Source organism: Ictidomys tridecemlineatus, chromosome 6 (assembly GCF_052094955.1).
Source record: "Ictidomys tridecemlineatus isolate mIctTri1 chromosome 6, mIctTri1.hap1, whole genome shotgun sequence".
Classification (NCBI taxonomy): domain Eukaryota; kingdom Metazoa; phylum Chordata; class Mammalia; order Rodentia; family Sciuridae; genus Ictidomys; species Ictidomys tridecemlineatus.
Window position 1 is genome coordinate 84,086,936 of NC_135482.1, and position 14,999 is coordinate 84,101,934.

The 14,999-nt window shown below is 38.1% G+C and overlaps 1 long non-coding RNA gene across 1 annotated transcript; it reads right to left on the reverse strand.

Annotated features, from left to right (window-relative positions):
• Positions 1-2,787: 2,787 nt before the first annotated feature.
• Positions 2,788-12,564, reverse strand: LOC144364904 (uncharacterized). Its single transcript, XR_013423015.1, has 3 exons — positions 12,385-12,564; positions 4,290-5,875; positions 2,788-3,569 (listed from the first exon to the last, which is right to left on the reverse strand). It is a non-coding gene; the product is annotated as an uncharacterized LOC144364904 (long non-coding RNA).
• Between the last annotated feature and the right edge of the window lie 2,435 nt (positions 12,565-14,999).

Below are 14,999 nucleotides of genomic sequence, written 5' to 3' on the forward strand. Positions count from 1 at the left end.
TACATAAATTTTTAAAAATTTGCATTAAAAAAGTGAATGGGAGGAGAGTCTGTGAACCTAGAGAAAGCTTTTTAAGAGTGTGCTGTGAAAGGGGGGGAAGAAATGGACACTCAGAGAGAAAGAAATGTAATTAAGGAAGTTTTGTTTGTTTTTTTAGTTGGAAGAAATAATAGCCTGATGTCAGTTGCACAGGAAGAACTCAGGTTCAGCCAGCAGCACAGGGGCAGAGTGGGGAACACACAGAGAGGTGGGTTAGAGAGCCGTGAATGATATAGTCTCATTGTTTCAATAACATTGGCAAAACCACAGAGAGGAAGTGTTAGGCATTGAAGGGAGAAGAGAAAGTATAAAATAATCTAGGAGAGAATGCAAGAGAGGATGAATTAGGGAAACTCAGTATGATTTGGGGTCAGCATCAAAGGCAGCATGAAAATTCATGGTTCCACATTTCAACAGATAGCATGGTGGCTATGGAGTAGCTTTAATAAATGTGTTTTTTGGCTACATGAGTATAGGCACAGCAAAGTTGGAGGACTGGAGTTCACCAGGCTTGTGATTTGTCCATGCAGATATAATGTGAAAATAAGGAGTTAGTAGAATGGAGAGAATATGCACAAAGTAGTGACCCTACTGATAGCCCTTTATGCCAGGAAGGGAGAAAATACAGACAGAATCGTGGGGGTGAGGGACAGTGCAATTGAAACAGGATCCGTGGCTAGAAGAACTTGCTGTAGGGATGTGCAAATTTCTCCCTCAACCTTCTGAGGGGTCTTCTCTACTGAAATAAACTGGAACAGATAGATCAGTCGCAGAAAATGCATATAAATGTACTTAGATGCATGGGGGCGTCATGGGAAGGTAAGAACCCAAGCACCCAAAGAGATTCAGAAAGGTATAATCACTTCTTTATAAGGGAAAAGGAAATAGGGGATGCAGGTATTTTACAGGGTTGTGGATTGTTAGGGGAGCTGAGTGGCTTGAAGAATACACAGTGGCTGGCGTGAAGCTCTCTGGGCTCAGGGTATGGTTTCCCTGTACTTGCTGAAGAAGATGAGGCAAGATCCAGAAGTTAGAAGGTGGCAACCAAAGAGTGAAATACAGAATTTGAGATACAACAGGGCTGCAGCTATTGATAGTGATAAGATCAAGGCTATAGCCATGGAGTGGCTTTGCAAGTATGCTTTAATAAGTATATAAGTCTGCAGTGTATGTTCTTCCCAAAAGATAGCCTCATGGCATGTAGCAACTGAACTATTTGAATTAGATACAGTGTTTATGAATGTGTCTTGATTGTACTTTTGAAAATATTCCCTTGAGTGGATCTCATTTCTGTATCATACCCTAGAATACCAAACCAAATACATGCCAGGATTTTTTTAAATGAAAGAGATCTTCATTTTAAATATGTAAATATTTAAAGTGAACTTTTATTTAGTTTGCAAGACACACATATTTTTTATTTTTATTTTTCTGCCAGGCAGGTAAGAATTAATGTTACACAAATATTGCATTCACTTTCTTGTTTTTATGATATAAAAAATATGATCACTTCTTCGCCATGACTTTCCCCCCCATCACAACCCTAACTCTCACACACAGTTAAATAATAAATCAACCACCCTGGGTAAAATCAAAATCAACAGACTTGGTTTTATCCTTGTGATGGGAGAGGAAGTTTCTCAGAGAAGTTCTAATCCTGATGTCAGGATTTGGAAATCAGGTGCCATGTTACAAGGTTATAAGCTGGTATAAGATGGAATGCACCTCATAAGTCATTATTACTTAGTGAAAGAATTCCCCACGCCAAGACACTTCACCAGGAGAATTCCAATTTTATTGCAAAAGGCTGTGTGCTTATATAGAAGTAAGGGGAGATGGTAGGGCTTAGATAAATGGCAGGCCACCCATTTATTGGCAAGTTCTTCCAGATATCAGCTGCGGAGCCCAGGAATTAGTTCTTATTGGGGATAAGTTTCCCCGACAGTGAGATTTGAAATTGGCATCGGCGGGAGAGTTCACACGGGAGGGGAACTTTTCGTGCCACTGCAGAAAAGAGGAAGGTAGGAAGAAGAGGTCCTTAGGCGCCATGTTGGGATTTTTCTCTGGGGTGCGGCTGCCGTTTATACTTTTCCCAACACTTGAGCTTCACTAATATGCTTTCTTCAAGTTTGCTTATCCCCTGTCAACTATATTCTTATTGTCTAGTTATATTATTGGGGCATTAAACCTGGGCTGAACTTTCTGATACCTAACAAGGCATTTTTATTACCAACAAACAAAAGTTGCTGGTGATTTGTGTTTTTCACCAATCAGGTCAGACAAGGCTCAGAGTAATGACATAGAGAAGTGTTTGCTGTCATCTGCAGGGACAAAACCAAAGCAAAGTATTTCAGGCTTTGCTGAAATCCCTGCTCCCTCCGAGAAATTCTAAATGCCAGAAGAAGTACATGGAAGTCACTATGGAGAAAACAAAGAAAACAAAATAGCCTATGACTTTCATTATTTGCTTGTGAAAAATTGCAATAATATATTTTATTTTGTCTTGGAGGAAGACTAAATGGGTCAAACTGTTAATGAATTTATTTCTGAGTAAATCCATTGGGATGGAAATGTTAAAAAGATAGCACCACACAAGAGTACTCATGGTCATGTTTATTGTATCCACCTCTGAGCTTTCTGCCTCCTTTGGAAAATGCCCCTCCCTGCAAAATAGGCAAATTTCCTCATAATCATAATTACATGGGCAACTTAATTCGTATAGATCATGCTTAATAAAATTAAAGTTAGTCTCTTTTTTTTCTACCAGGGATTGAACTGAGAGGGGCTTACCCACTAAGCCACATCCCCAGTCGGTTTTGTTTTGTTTTTTTTTTTTAGAGACAGGGTCTACACTGAGTTGTTTAGGGCCTCACTAAACTTATTGAGGCTGCTTTGAACTCATGATACTTGTGTTTCAGGCTCCACTGGAATTAATAGGCATGGGCCACTGCTGGATCTCAAAGTTAGTCTTGAGTAAGCTTTTCAGGTCACCGTTCTGCCTGCAAGTTGGCCATCTAACAGAACAAGGTTTACTTTCACTGACAGCATGGACTACACTCCGGATTTATCAGTCTTCCTCCCTCCAAACTCTCCCTTTGGACAAGTGACTCCACCTCTCTATAGCAGTTTCCTTTTCTGTAAAATGGGGATAATGACAGTGTCAATGTGAAGACTGAATGAACTACTAAATGTAAAATACATGGAACACAGCCTAATGCACCCCGGGTACTCTGAAGTGTTAGCTATGTTACTGTCAAAAATATGTCAGGCCCTGAGTCATTTCTCCCAGCTTCTCCATGTCTTATCTTTCTTGATTAGTTATTTAGGGCTCTGAAGCAAATCACTCCAGAGTTTAGTAGGCTAGATCAATAAACATTTACTTTCTCACAGTTTCTGTGGGTTAGGAATCTGGCACTGCTGAGTTAGGGTGGCTCTGCTTCCGAGATCATTCACATGATTGCTGGCAGGCCTCAATCCTGCTCCTCGTGGGCCTCTCTGTGGGACTGCCTCAAAATTTGGCAGTTGGATTCCTGCAGCATGAGCAAACCAAGAGAAAGAGACAGAAAGAAAGAGAGAGAGAGAGAGAGAGGAGAAAAGAGAAAGAAGAGCAAGTCTTTTTAAACTTTTTGAAAGTACCATCCTATCACTTCTGCCCTGTTGTATTCATTACAATCAAGTCCCTGAATCCAGCCCATACTTAGAAGAAGAGATTCCACAAAGGCAAGCATCATCCGGGCAGCCCGCCTTTCCATAGACTGTGGCCTGATTTGGGGAGTCTCCCTAAATTATTGGGTCTACACATATGTAGAGAATATTATTTCTACTAACAACCACATATTTCTAACTTTTGCCCTCCTAATAATTATAGAGACACTAGTTTTGCCAGTAAGAACCCATTTTTGACATCCCGTAAGCTTGATTAGCCCAGGCTGGGTTGGCAGAGGAGCTAAGAGGCAGAGAACCTATGACATGGTATAAGACCATCCTGTAACACATCCTGTAACTCTGCTGTCCCAAGAGTTTCTGCCTAAAGGAACTGGTATGTACATAAAATGATGCTGACCACACTAAAGTTTTAAAATTTCAGACTTCATAATGTTTTGCTCTAAGACTTTTTACAAACCCTACCAACTAACTCTGTGAAAACCTGCCCTTGTTTTGAAAATATATGGCTATAAATAAAAGAATAAATAAAATAAATAATTAAAAAAGAATATGATGAAACTTACATTTTTATTTTTCTAACTTACATGGATCTCAGAATGGAAAATCCAGACAAATGGAATGTCTGTGTTGAATCCCACTGCACGGTAGCTCCAAACTGAGAAGGGATTTTGTTGACTTAATAAAGCTCTCTGGCCGTTCAAAAGACTGTGGTGGCATTTCTGCTTCACAGGATTTGGGGCACTGGATCTTCTGTCAGCACTCAAATAAAACCAAAAGAAAGGGAGGCAGCCAGAAATGGCAAAATGCGGATGATACAGAAATAATCTCTAAATTAAAAGATGGCGATTTGTAGTGGGGGAAACAAACAAAAAAAGAAAAGCAAACTACATACACTATGTTCTCAATTATAGAGAGGGAATAGTAAAAAAAAAAAAGCTAGAAAAGTAATATCCAAATTATTAATGATAGGGGTTCTAAGTAGTGAAATTGTGGATGGCACTTAACTTTTTTTCCTTTTTCAATATTTCCAAAACAAAGCATTTGTGGTGTATGTATGTGCGTGCATGCATATGTGTGTGTGTGTGTGTGTGTGTGTATACACACAAGCTTTACAAAGGATTTTTCCATATTAGACTGCCAGTGTCAAATTAAAACCCATTCTAGAAAACTAAGAAGTTGGACTACACGCTGAGCAGCATCTGTCTGTATTTGAGGCTTTCTCATTTATGCTAATTCCACATGTAGATAACAATATTTAGCTCCATTTGTGCCTTTTTGAAGAGTTACCTTAATGTATTTACATAATTAAATAAAATTTTTTTATTACAAATTAGTTTTCTTTCTTTCTCTCAATCTCTCTCTCTCTCTCTCTCTCTCTCTCTCTCTCTCTCTCTCTCTCTCTCTTTCTTTTTTTCTTTCTTTCTTTCTTTCTTTCTAATTGGAACCAGGGATTGAACCCAGAGGTGCTTAAACACTAACATCGCCAGCCCTTTTTATATTTTATTTAGAGGTAGGATTTTGCTTAGTTGCTTAGGACCTTGCTAAATTGTTGAGACTGGCTTTGAACTTGCAATCCTCCTGCCTCAGGCTTCCAATCTGTGGGGATTATAGATGGATGCCACTGCACTCAGCTTGGCTTTCCCTTATAATATTCATGTTTGAAATTTGCATGTAGGAAGATCATCTTATCTAGTGGTATCGCTAAGGGGGCACTGTCTAATATTTGTAACAAGAAGTGTATATTAGGTTTGAAGGTCTGCTGGCTTTGCTGGTTCTCAGATCAACCATTCCAAGTATGCTGTTTATCTTTGGAGATATTCACTTACTTGTAAGTGAACACTACCACTTTAAGAGGCCATCCCCACAGAGCTGTTGGTTAGTTTAGTTCACTGTCTCCACCCAAGGCATGGGTGTTTTCAAGAAACACTATAGTTTCATATACACAATTTTAGATTTTGAGATTTTGATTTTAAAAATGTGTGTGTGTGTGTGTAGATAAATAATAGCTAGTTCAAATATGTCCTCTCCAAAATTCAACTATTGAAATTTGGTGGTTAGTACAATAGCAATGAGAGTATGATAGCATCTGGGAGGTGCTAGGTCATGAAGGCTCCTCCCTTCAGTTGGGATTGGGGTCCTTATAAAAGAGGTATGGATTTGATCCTCAGTACTGCAAAAAAAAAAAAATAGAAGAGATAAGTTAACATTACATCCTCATACAACATTGAAGAATATTAAAAATTATTTAGTTGCATTGATCATATGATTTTTAAGACAAAGAGCTCTGTGGCTTTGCAGTGGGTCCCCACCCCAGGCATGTACTGGTCCATGCATATGTGTGAGGAAGCTACCAAGGCTGGGGAAGAAACACCTGAAAGGAGAAGCAGGAACAAACCTAGGACCCTACACAGAAGAGTTGGAAGAGTTGATGTTCTCACCAACCAACGCTGGAATTCTTTGCAATACATTGGGTAATGGGCATAGTACTCAGAGAGTATGCTCATTCTCAGATATGGAACAAAATCACCTTTGACAAATGACTGCCTTGGTCCCATCTAACAAAGTTTTAAAGCAACACCCAGAGAGAGAAAACTGGTTCCAACTAACAACTGTGCCCCAGAATGAGGCACAAGGATATTGAAACAAAAACAATAAAAGAATACCTGTCATTCACAAGACAAGACTCATACTGTCTGGCATCCTGTAAATATTACCAGTCATGAAAATAAGCCTGGATATGACCCATAATGAGGAAAATTGTCAGTAATTGAAACTAGTGGTAGAGTGCTTGCCTAGCCAGAAATAAGACAGAAGGTAAAGTTTATAGTCAAATATATTAAAACATTCATTACATATTATGTATATGTTTATGAAAATATAGGGACATATATATGAATTAAGTTACATATATATATTATAAATTACATTTAATAGCATGTCCAAATATGGAATGTATAAAAAAGCAAAAGATAAGAAATTAAAAGTATAATATCCTAAGTGAAATTTAGATTGCATTAATATAAAGTTAGAGACCTTCAATTTCTTTTTTTAAATGAGGGTCTAAGTAGGTGATAAATGATAGTGTTCTGAAGGCATAGGAGAGAATGGTTTGAACATAACATATTATTCTCTAAGCATGATCTTCAGAACTTCCAGTCAATTAGTTAGACTAAAGTAGAAAGTATCTGGGCAGTGGTGATTTGGTGGAAAGTGCTGTATGGTCTAGAAAATAATCTCACAAAATATTATTTTTAAATAAATTAGTATTGATGCCAGTGATTGCAGCTAATATTTATTGGCCATTTACTATGTGCTAGACACTACTCTCTAGTTACTTTATAGATATTCATTCAGTTTTTTAATCCTCTTAGAAACCACATGATTTATTATCCTCATATTGCAGGTAAGGAAAAAAGGTGAAGACAGATTAATACATCAAAATGTCTCACAAATAAAAGCAAACAGACTAGTAAACTTAGAGATATAGAAAGTACTGAAAATGTGACAAAGGAAAAAAACTGGAAAATAGAGTACTAATCACCCATGAAACAACTTTAAGTGATATATATGATATATAATTATATATATATATAATTACAGCCTTTGAAGGATTCAAGAGAGAAGAGAGAGAAGGAACAGGAAAATAAGTTTGAAGAAATGATTGTTCAAAACTTTCCAAATCTGGTCAGGCTTAGAGGTGCACGACTGTAATCCCAGCAATTTAGGAGGCTGAGGCAGGAGGATTGCAAGTTTAAATTCAGCCTCAGCAACTTAGTGAGGCCCTGTCTCTAAATGAAAATTTTTTTAAAGTCTGGGGATGTGACTTGGTGTTTAAGTATTCTTGGGTTCAATCCATGGTACAAAAAAAACAAAAACCTTTCCAAATCTGATGGAAACTAAAAACCTATTAACCTAAGAGGCTCATTGAATCCCAAACAAAACAAAACAAAACTTTTTTAAATAAGAAAACTAATACAAGATGCTGCTACCTGAACAGTTGTTAATTTAGGAAACCAGAGGGACAATGAAGGGATGATGAAAAGACAAACAGACACACAAATAAAGAAAAAGGTGAGGCTCAATGAATCACTAAACTCTGATAGGGAGAGAGTGACCCAGAGACAGCTCAGGATGTTTATCACACAAGTTTTAACATCAAAAGGATTATTGTAAGTTTCTTCAAAACAAGCAGAACCAAGGTTATAGGTATGAACAGCCTAATTATGATTATTGGCTTATGCCCACAATTTTCTAACCCCAGGACAGGTTGTATCTGAAATTCAAGGTCAAAAACTGATAGTCCCATGGCTGGCATAGAAACTTCTTTTGAACAGGGCATCACCATAGCAACTGGGAAATCTTAATTGACACCTTCACACCGAAAGTTCCCAGAAGAGGCATTGCCTCTGTCACAGGACAGCTCAAAAACCATTATTCAATCATTGCTCCCAACAACAAGGCACCTCATAAGTTTCTTAAAATAAGTGACAAGGAGGAAATGTTAAAAGCAACAAGAGGAAAAAAGACATATTATGAACAGAGGGCCAAGATAAGATTGACCGCAGATTCTCGCTGGGAATAATGCAAGTCAGACAGTAGAACAAAGTCTATTATAAGGTATGAAAAGAAAACCAAAATGTAGAATTCTATACCAGTGAAACTATCTTTCAAAAGCAAAAGCAAAAATGTTGTTTCAGACATATAAAAAGAATCCACCACCAGCAGACTTCCATAATAAATAATATAAAAAAAAATTTTCAGGGGCTGGGACTGGGGCTGGGGCTGGGCCTCAGCGGTAGTGAGCTTGCCTGGCATGTATGAGGCACTGGGTTCAATTCTCAGCACCACATATAAATAAATAAAGGTCTATCAACATCTAAAAAAGCATTTTTAAAAATATTAAAAAATAAAAAACTCTTCAGGCAGAAAGAAAAGAATACACAGAGAAATGAATACCACCAGAATTGTGAATAGATTGGTAAGTATATGTTTTGTTTTCTTATTTTAAAAATCACATTAAGAGAATTGATTGAAGTCAAAATAATAATAAGAAGAAACATATATATAGTACAAAGACCAAGAAATTGGAAATTATAGCATACTTTGATAAGATTCTTATACGACATATAGACTGATTAAAGGTGTATGACATAAACCAACCAACAAAAATAACAAATATGTACAAATAATAAGCTAACATGGAGTATGAAATGGAATTACTGCAAATATGAGTTTAATCTCCCCAAAAGCACAAAATTAGGAAAAAAAAAACAAAGAATAGATGTGATAAATAGAAAATAAGTAGCAAGATGACCAATGTAAATATACCATCTCAATATTTACAATAGGCAAATATTCTATTACCTCAATTAAATGATCTTATTGGATAAAGAAGAATATTCACATGATGAATTAAAGTATAAAAACCTAGATATGGGGTTGAGGATGTGGCTCAAGTGGTAGCGCGCTCGCCTGGCATGCGTGCGGCCCAGGTTCGATCCTCAGCACCACATACAAACAACGATGTTGTGTCCACTGAGAAAGGGAAAATAAATATTAAAAAATTCTCTGTCTCTCTCTCTCTCACACTCTCTCTCTTTCTTTAAAAAAAAAAAAAAAAACCTAGATATGGAAAGACACAAAGACAAGGAAGAAACCATAGGTCAGAATAGTTAGTGTTCCAAACCATATCAGGCCTAGATTAGGTATTTATTAACAAATATTTATTGAGGATGAGGTTAAAGATACAGTATTAACTATATACGAGAAACTTGGAAGAATAGGAGGTTTTGCTTGGAGGATAATGTTTTAATAAAAAGTTTAGAGACATAGCAGTTCTGAGACAGGTCCTGTGTTAGTTAGCTTTCTGTTGCTGTAACAAAGAGTTAAGATAAATGGACTTATAGTTCAGAGGTTTCAGTCCAGGTTCACTTGGCCCTACTGCTTTGGGTCTTGGCAGCACAGTACATCATAGTGAGGAGTATGAGGCTGAGGAAACTGCTCACTGCTGTGGCCAGGAAGCAAAAGAATAACAGGAAGGGGCCAGGGGTGTCAATATCTTCTTCAGGGGCATGCCTCCAATGATCTAACTTCCTCTCACTAGGCCACACCTCCCAATGTTTTCCTACCTCCCTATAGCACCATAAATTGGTGACCAGCTTTTAATGCTTGAGCCTTTGGAGGATATTTCAGATCCAAACTATATCAGGCCTAGATTAGTTGTGTTAAACTTCAGTATACATAATAATATCTCAGTGTCTCAGGAGGTAGTTAAAATACAGATATTTGAGTCTTACCCATATACTTTCCTGCCCCGTGGTTATGATTCTGTAGCTCAAGGATGGGCCTTGGGAGTGAGCAGCTTTAGGGGAAGTCAAGAGTACAACTTTAGAAGCAAATGGCCTACAAAGAGTAGAAATAAAGATTATGTAGCCTCTAAGTGTTAGTCCTCATTTGGAGATATAAGATCATGGCCAGGTTTTAGATGGGAAAGAAACTTGTGAACCAAATAAGGAAACCTTCAATTTTTTTTTTTAAATGAAAGGGCTACATAGGTGATAAGTGATACTGTTCTGAAGGCATAGGAGAGAATGGTTTGAACATAACATATTATTCTCTAAGCATGATCTTCAGAACTTCCAGTCAATTAGTTAGACCAAAATAGAAAGTATTTGGGCAGTGGTGATTTGACAGAAAGTGTTGTATGGTATAGAAAATCAACTCACAGAATGATTTTTAAAAAAATTTTTTTAGTTGTTGATGAACTTTAATTTTACTTATTTATTTTTATGTGGTGCTGGGGATCAAACCCAGTGCCTCACACATGCTAGGCAAGTGCTGTACCACTGAGCCACAACCCCAGCCCCTCACAGAACAACTTTTAAAAATTAAATTAGTACCAATGACAATAATTACAGCTAATATTCATTGACCATTTACTATGTGCTAAGCACTATTCTAGTTACTTTATGGATATTTAGTCTTTTAATCCTCTTAGAAACCACATGATTTATTGTCCTTATATTACAGGTTAAAAAAAAAGGATGAAGACAGATTAATATATCAAAATGTCACACAGATAATAGTTGAGAGGTTATTGTCCAACTAAGACATACTGAGAGTTTAAAATAAGATATCCTAATTATTTCAAAGAGCAAAAGATAGATTTGAGAAGTAATAAAGAGAAAAGTTTATAGAACTCGGAAATGATCAGACTGAAAGAGAAAGCAGAAATGATAGAATCTGAAGTTGACTATTATTTGAGTTAGTAATTAAATAGTGCTGTTAATAAGAAAGAAAATTCTGAAAAATTCTATCAAGGCTGTAGCACACAGTAGGATGTGTATGAGGCATGTATATAAAATGAAGAGAGAGAGAGAGAGAGAGGGAGGGAGGGAGAGAGAGAGAGAGAGAGAGAGAGAGAGAGAGAGAGAGAGAGAGAAGGATTTGAAAGTAAACATAAGTTATCATGCAAACAGTAAACATATCCAACTGAGTTGCATGGCTTTGGGTCCGAAATGTGGAAACAGACATTAGTAGGAATTAGGAGTAAAGACCCCTTGAAGCAGGTGGCAGGAGAGTATGCAAGTCATTGTAGCCAGGAAATGCTTTTGATGGTAGTAATTTAAAAACTCTACCAAGAGTGGCAACACAATAAAGGTACTTAGTTAAATCATGTAACAGAATTTTGAAGGTGGGCAATTCCAGGTTCAACAAGGTGGCTTGGTGATGTTATCAGCAGCCCACACCCTTTTTCTCTTTCTACTTTGTCCTCCTCAATATATTGGTCTTTGATCTTGGGCCTGCCATTCGTGGTTGTAGGATGGCTGCAGGCAGCCCCCTGAAACAGGTTTCTATACATATATTTAAAAATAAGAAGTGATGGGGTGAAAAGCAAGGGATTCCATGGTGATATCCCGGGGCTGAGGTGAGGGGACATGGGGAGGTACTGATCAACAGGTATAAAATTTCAGTTATGCAAGATGAATAAATTCTGGAGATCTGCTATCAACATTGTGCCTGGAGATAATAACCATGTATTGGACATTTTAAAAATCTGTTAATAGGGTAGGTTTCACATCAAATGTTCTTACCAGAATAAAATTAAAAGGAGGGAAGGAGAGAAGAGAAAGGGGAGTGGGGAGAAGATGGTGGAGCACCAGCAAGGACTCTTTGCCTGACTTACTATTGCACTAATCAGAACATAAAACCCTTGATCAGAGTCTCTCAGGTCTCATTGACCGGAACTTGATCCATTGGGTCCTTCCTAATCCAAGAAAATATGGGAGAATATGTAGACTGTAAAATAAAATGAAATTGTCATTATTGCCTTAGATTAATTATTCCTCCTCAGAACTAGGAATATTCTGCATCTCTTCCTCAGGGGAAAAAAAAATAGTCATGGCTCCATTAGAAGAAAAAAGCAGGAAGCAAGGAAGCAAATGCCCTTTAATAGAAAAGTACCCGCATCAGCCAAAAAGCAGATGAATTCTCCTATGAAGATTATCCAAAATGAATGAGGAAAAAAATCAAGGACAGAGGATGAAGCCCTGAAGGAGCAGAATATATGAAGAGATTAAATGATGAAGAGGAGTGGAGGAGGGAGGAGTGGAACAGGCACAGTCTGAAGTGTGGTTAGTGAGTGCAGCAGCGCTCAATGCAAAGATAACAGTTCCCTACCTGTCTGATCTGTAGCAAGGATAGGCTTCAGGAAAATCTGCAAGGGGGCAGTGGTAATTAAAGTGGATCCTGTCAACTGGACATCATGTAGGTGGCAAGTTTGGAGCAAAAGAAGTTCCAAGTCATATCGTTCAGAAGGCATGATGGAAGATTTGGTTGTGGTTAGGTACATAGTGTGTACTCATGTCTGGCTTACACAAGAGCTTATGAGCACCATTTACATGTGTTTGAGCAGGAAAAACAATCTAATCAGAAGAGAAGTCTAGGAAGATTACTTGCCATCTGTGTTGGGTTGATTGGAGCAAGGAGAGATTAAAGGCAGGAATAGCAATAACGGGGGAGTGGGGGGAGGTATAAGGACTGACTAAACTAGGGCAGTGGGTATAGGAACAGAAGGGAGATAACTATGAGAGATCTTATGGAGATAGAACTGGGAAAGCCTGGTGATAAGAGGAAGACCAGTTCTTTCCCTCCCGGTTTAAACACTATCTCTAAAGATATGAACTTTTTTAAAGTTAGGAGTTTGGACAACCTGCAGGCTGTTGATGATATCAGCAGAGAGAAGGAAGTCAGAAGGAAAAGCAGGCTTAAGAGAAAGATTTTTAGGCTTGGATTTTAAATAATTAAATTGAAAATATATTGATGAGCCAGATATCTAGTATAGTTTCGGGAAATTATCAGACTCAGGTCATAGTTGAGACATGTAGGGGCAGAATGCACAACAGGAAATCCAAGATCAAACATTGGTGAAATGAAAATCTAGCCTGCATTTAGAGAGCATTGCCGCAGTCTGGCTGGGCACAAATCACCAAGCTGCCACAAAGCACTTGTATCTTCAAACAGGAAACTTTATTGCCCCAACTCCACCAGCACTCCACGCACACTCCCCAGGAACTCTCCTGAACGCCATCCACAGGGCTCCTCTCTCCAACACCACACCAACCAGAACTCCCCGGGAACTTCACCAACCAACTCGAACTTTCCAGGAATCCCCGCCAGAGCTCCAAAGTAGCAGGCGCCCAAGGCAGCAGGGGCAGCCCTATTGACACAGCTTAACTTAATTATCATCCTCTTAATGGCTCGCCTCTCAACCATTACTTCTGGCAAAATGCCAGGGGCCATTCCGACTTGGCTGTGGCTCTCAACAGAGCGTGAAAAGAAAGAGATGATCATAAGTAAGGAAAAAGAACCTTCTGGAGAGACCAGAGAAGGTCCAGAATAGAGGTAGAAGGCAGGGGTTTCAAGAAAGATGATCAATTCTATGGATCAGTGTAGGAAGTACCCTGAGAAGTTACAGAGAACCGGTGGAAAGATTTACAACATCTTTTCAAGATGGATGGGAATTAATTGTATGGTGAGGGAGTACAGAAGAGTCTGTATCCCACACAAGAGGTCTTAATTAATAAGTGGAGTGCCTGTAATATTCTAAAATTGCTTTTGATGAAGCTTCAGTCCATGCCCTTCACTTGATCATTGTTGAGAGGACACACAAGTAACCTAGGTGGGGCATATAGAGTGGACCTCTAGTGCGAGGCACTGTACATATATTGCCTTGTTTGTCTCCTGTAACATACCTCCAAATCGGGTACCCCCTTCCTTATCTCAGTGATAAAGAAAAAAATTAAACTGAGTTTCAGAGCTATTAAATAACTTGTGAAAGGTCATACTTACAAAATAGTGAAACTGGGTATACAAATTCTGGTCTGACCTGAAAGCTAATGTTTTCCCTAACTCCATGCCTCCCCTTTACTTGATGATCATTTATTAAACAGCCCCCTTGGTCTTAGTTTATAGACCAAGGATTAGACTCAATAGGATAAGACTCAAGTGTGTTCTTCAAAGGAGTTAAGAATCAAACTGAGAGTGCTAAGTATGGCAAAAACCCTAATCTTTCCCCACCTTATCCAGAGATAGTTTACCCAAAGCTTATCAAGTTATATAGGAAGAATTGGATGTAAAGATTATAGCCTTTTCCTTATTCAATGGGAAGTTCTTGGATAGCTTCCCTTCCCCTCTTTGGATGTCACCAGCCCTGGGCTTGAGAGATCATCCAACTTGGTGTTCCCCCAATTTTGATGGGTGGCCAACCTCTCTGGTATGAGTCCCATTTTTCATGGGGATTAGGTACTAGAATATGAAAAGCAAGGCTAAAAATAAATCCAGTAAATCTAAATTGTCCTGGAAAATGTCTTAAATTTTCCATATAGCATAAATGATATTTGAGAACTGAACTTGGTGTGTGTACACATATATGTAATGGGTAATGTGTGCAATTATAGGAGATACAAAAAAAAAGATAAAATTTGGTAATATTTTTGATTGTGAAAAATTGAAAAAAAATAACTTTTTTCCTGAGGCTTGTACTGTTGAATTTTATAGTACATTTTGCTCTTTATGTAAGAGCATATCATTGCTTTCTGCAAATTCTCCTACCTGAGGCTCATGGGATGATCATAGCTCAAGGAGGTTTGTGAATTTCCTTCCCCTAGAGAAAATATACCAAGTGACAGGAAAGAGATTCTGCATATATTTTTTTTTCATAATGATCACAATAAAGGACTTTGTGGTAACAGTGTCGATTTAATGGAACTAGGCTATGTGGGACTTTGAAGTCA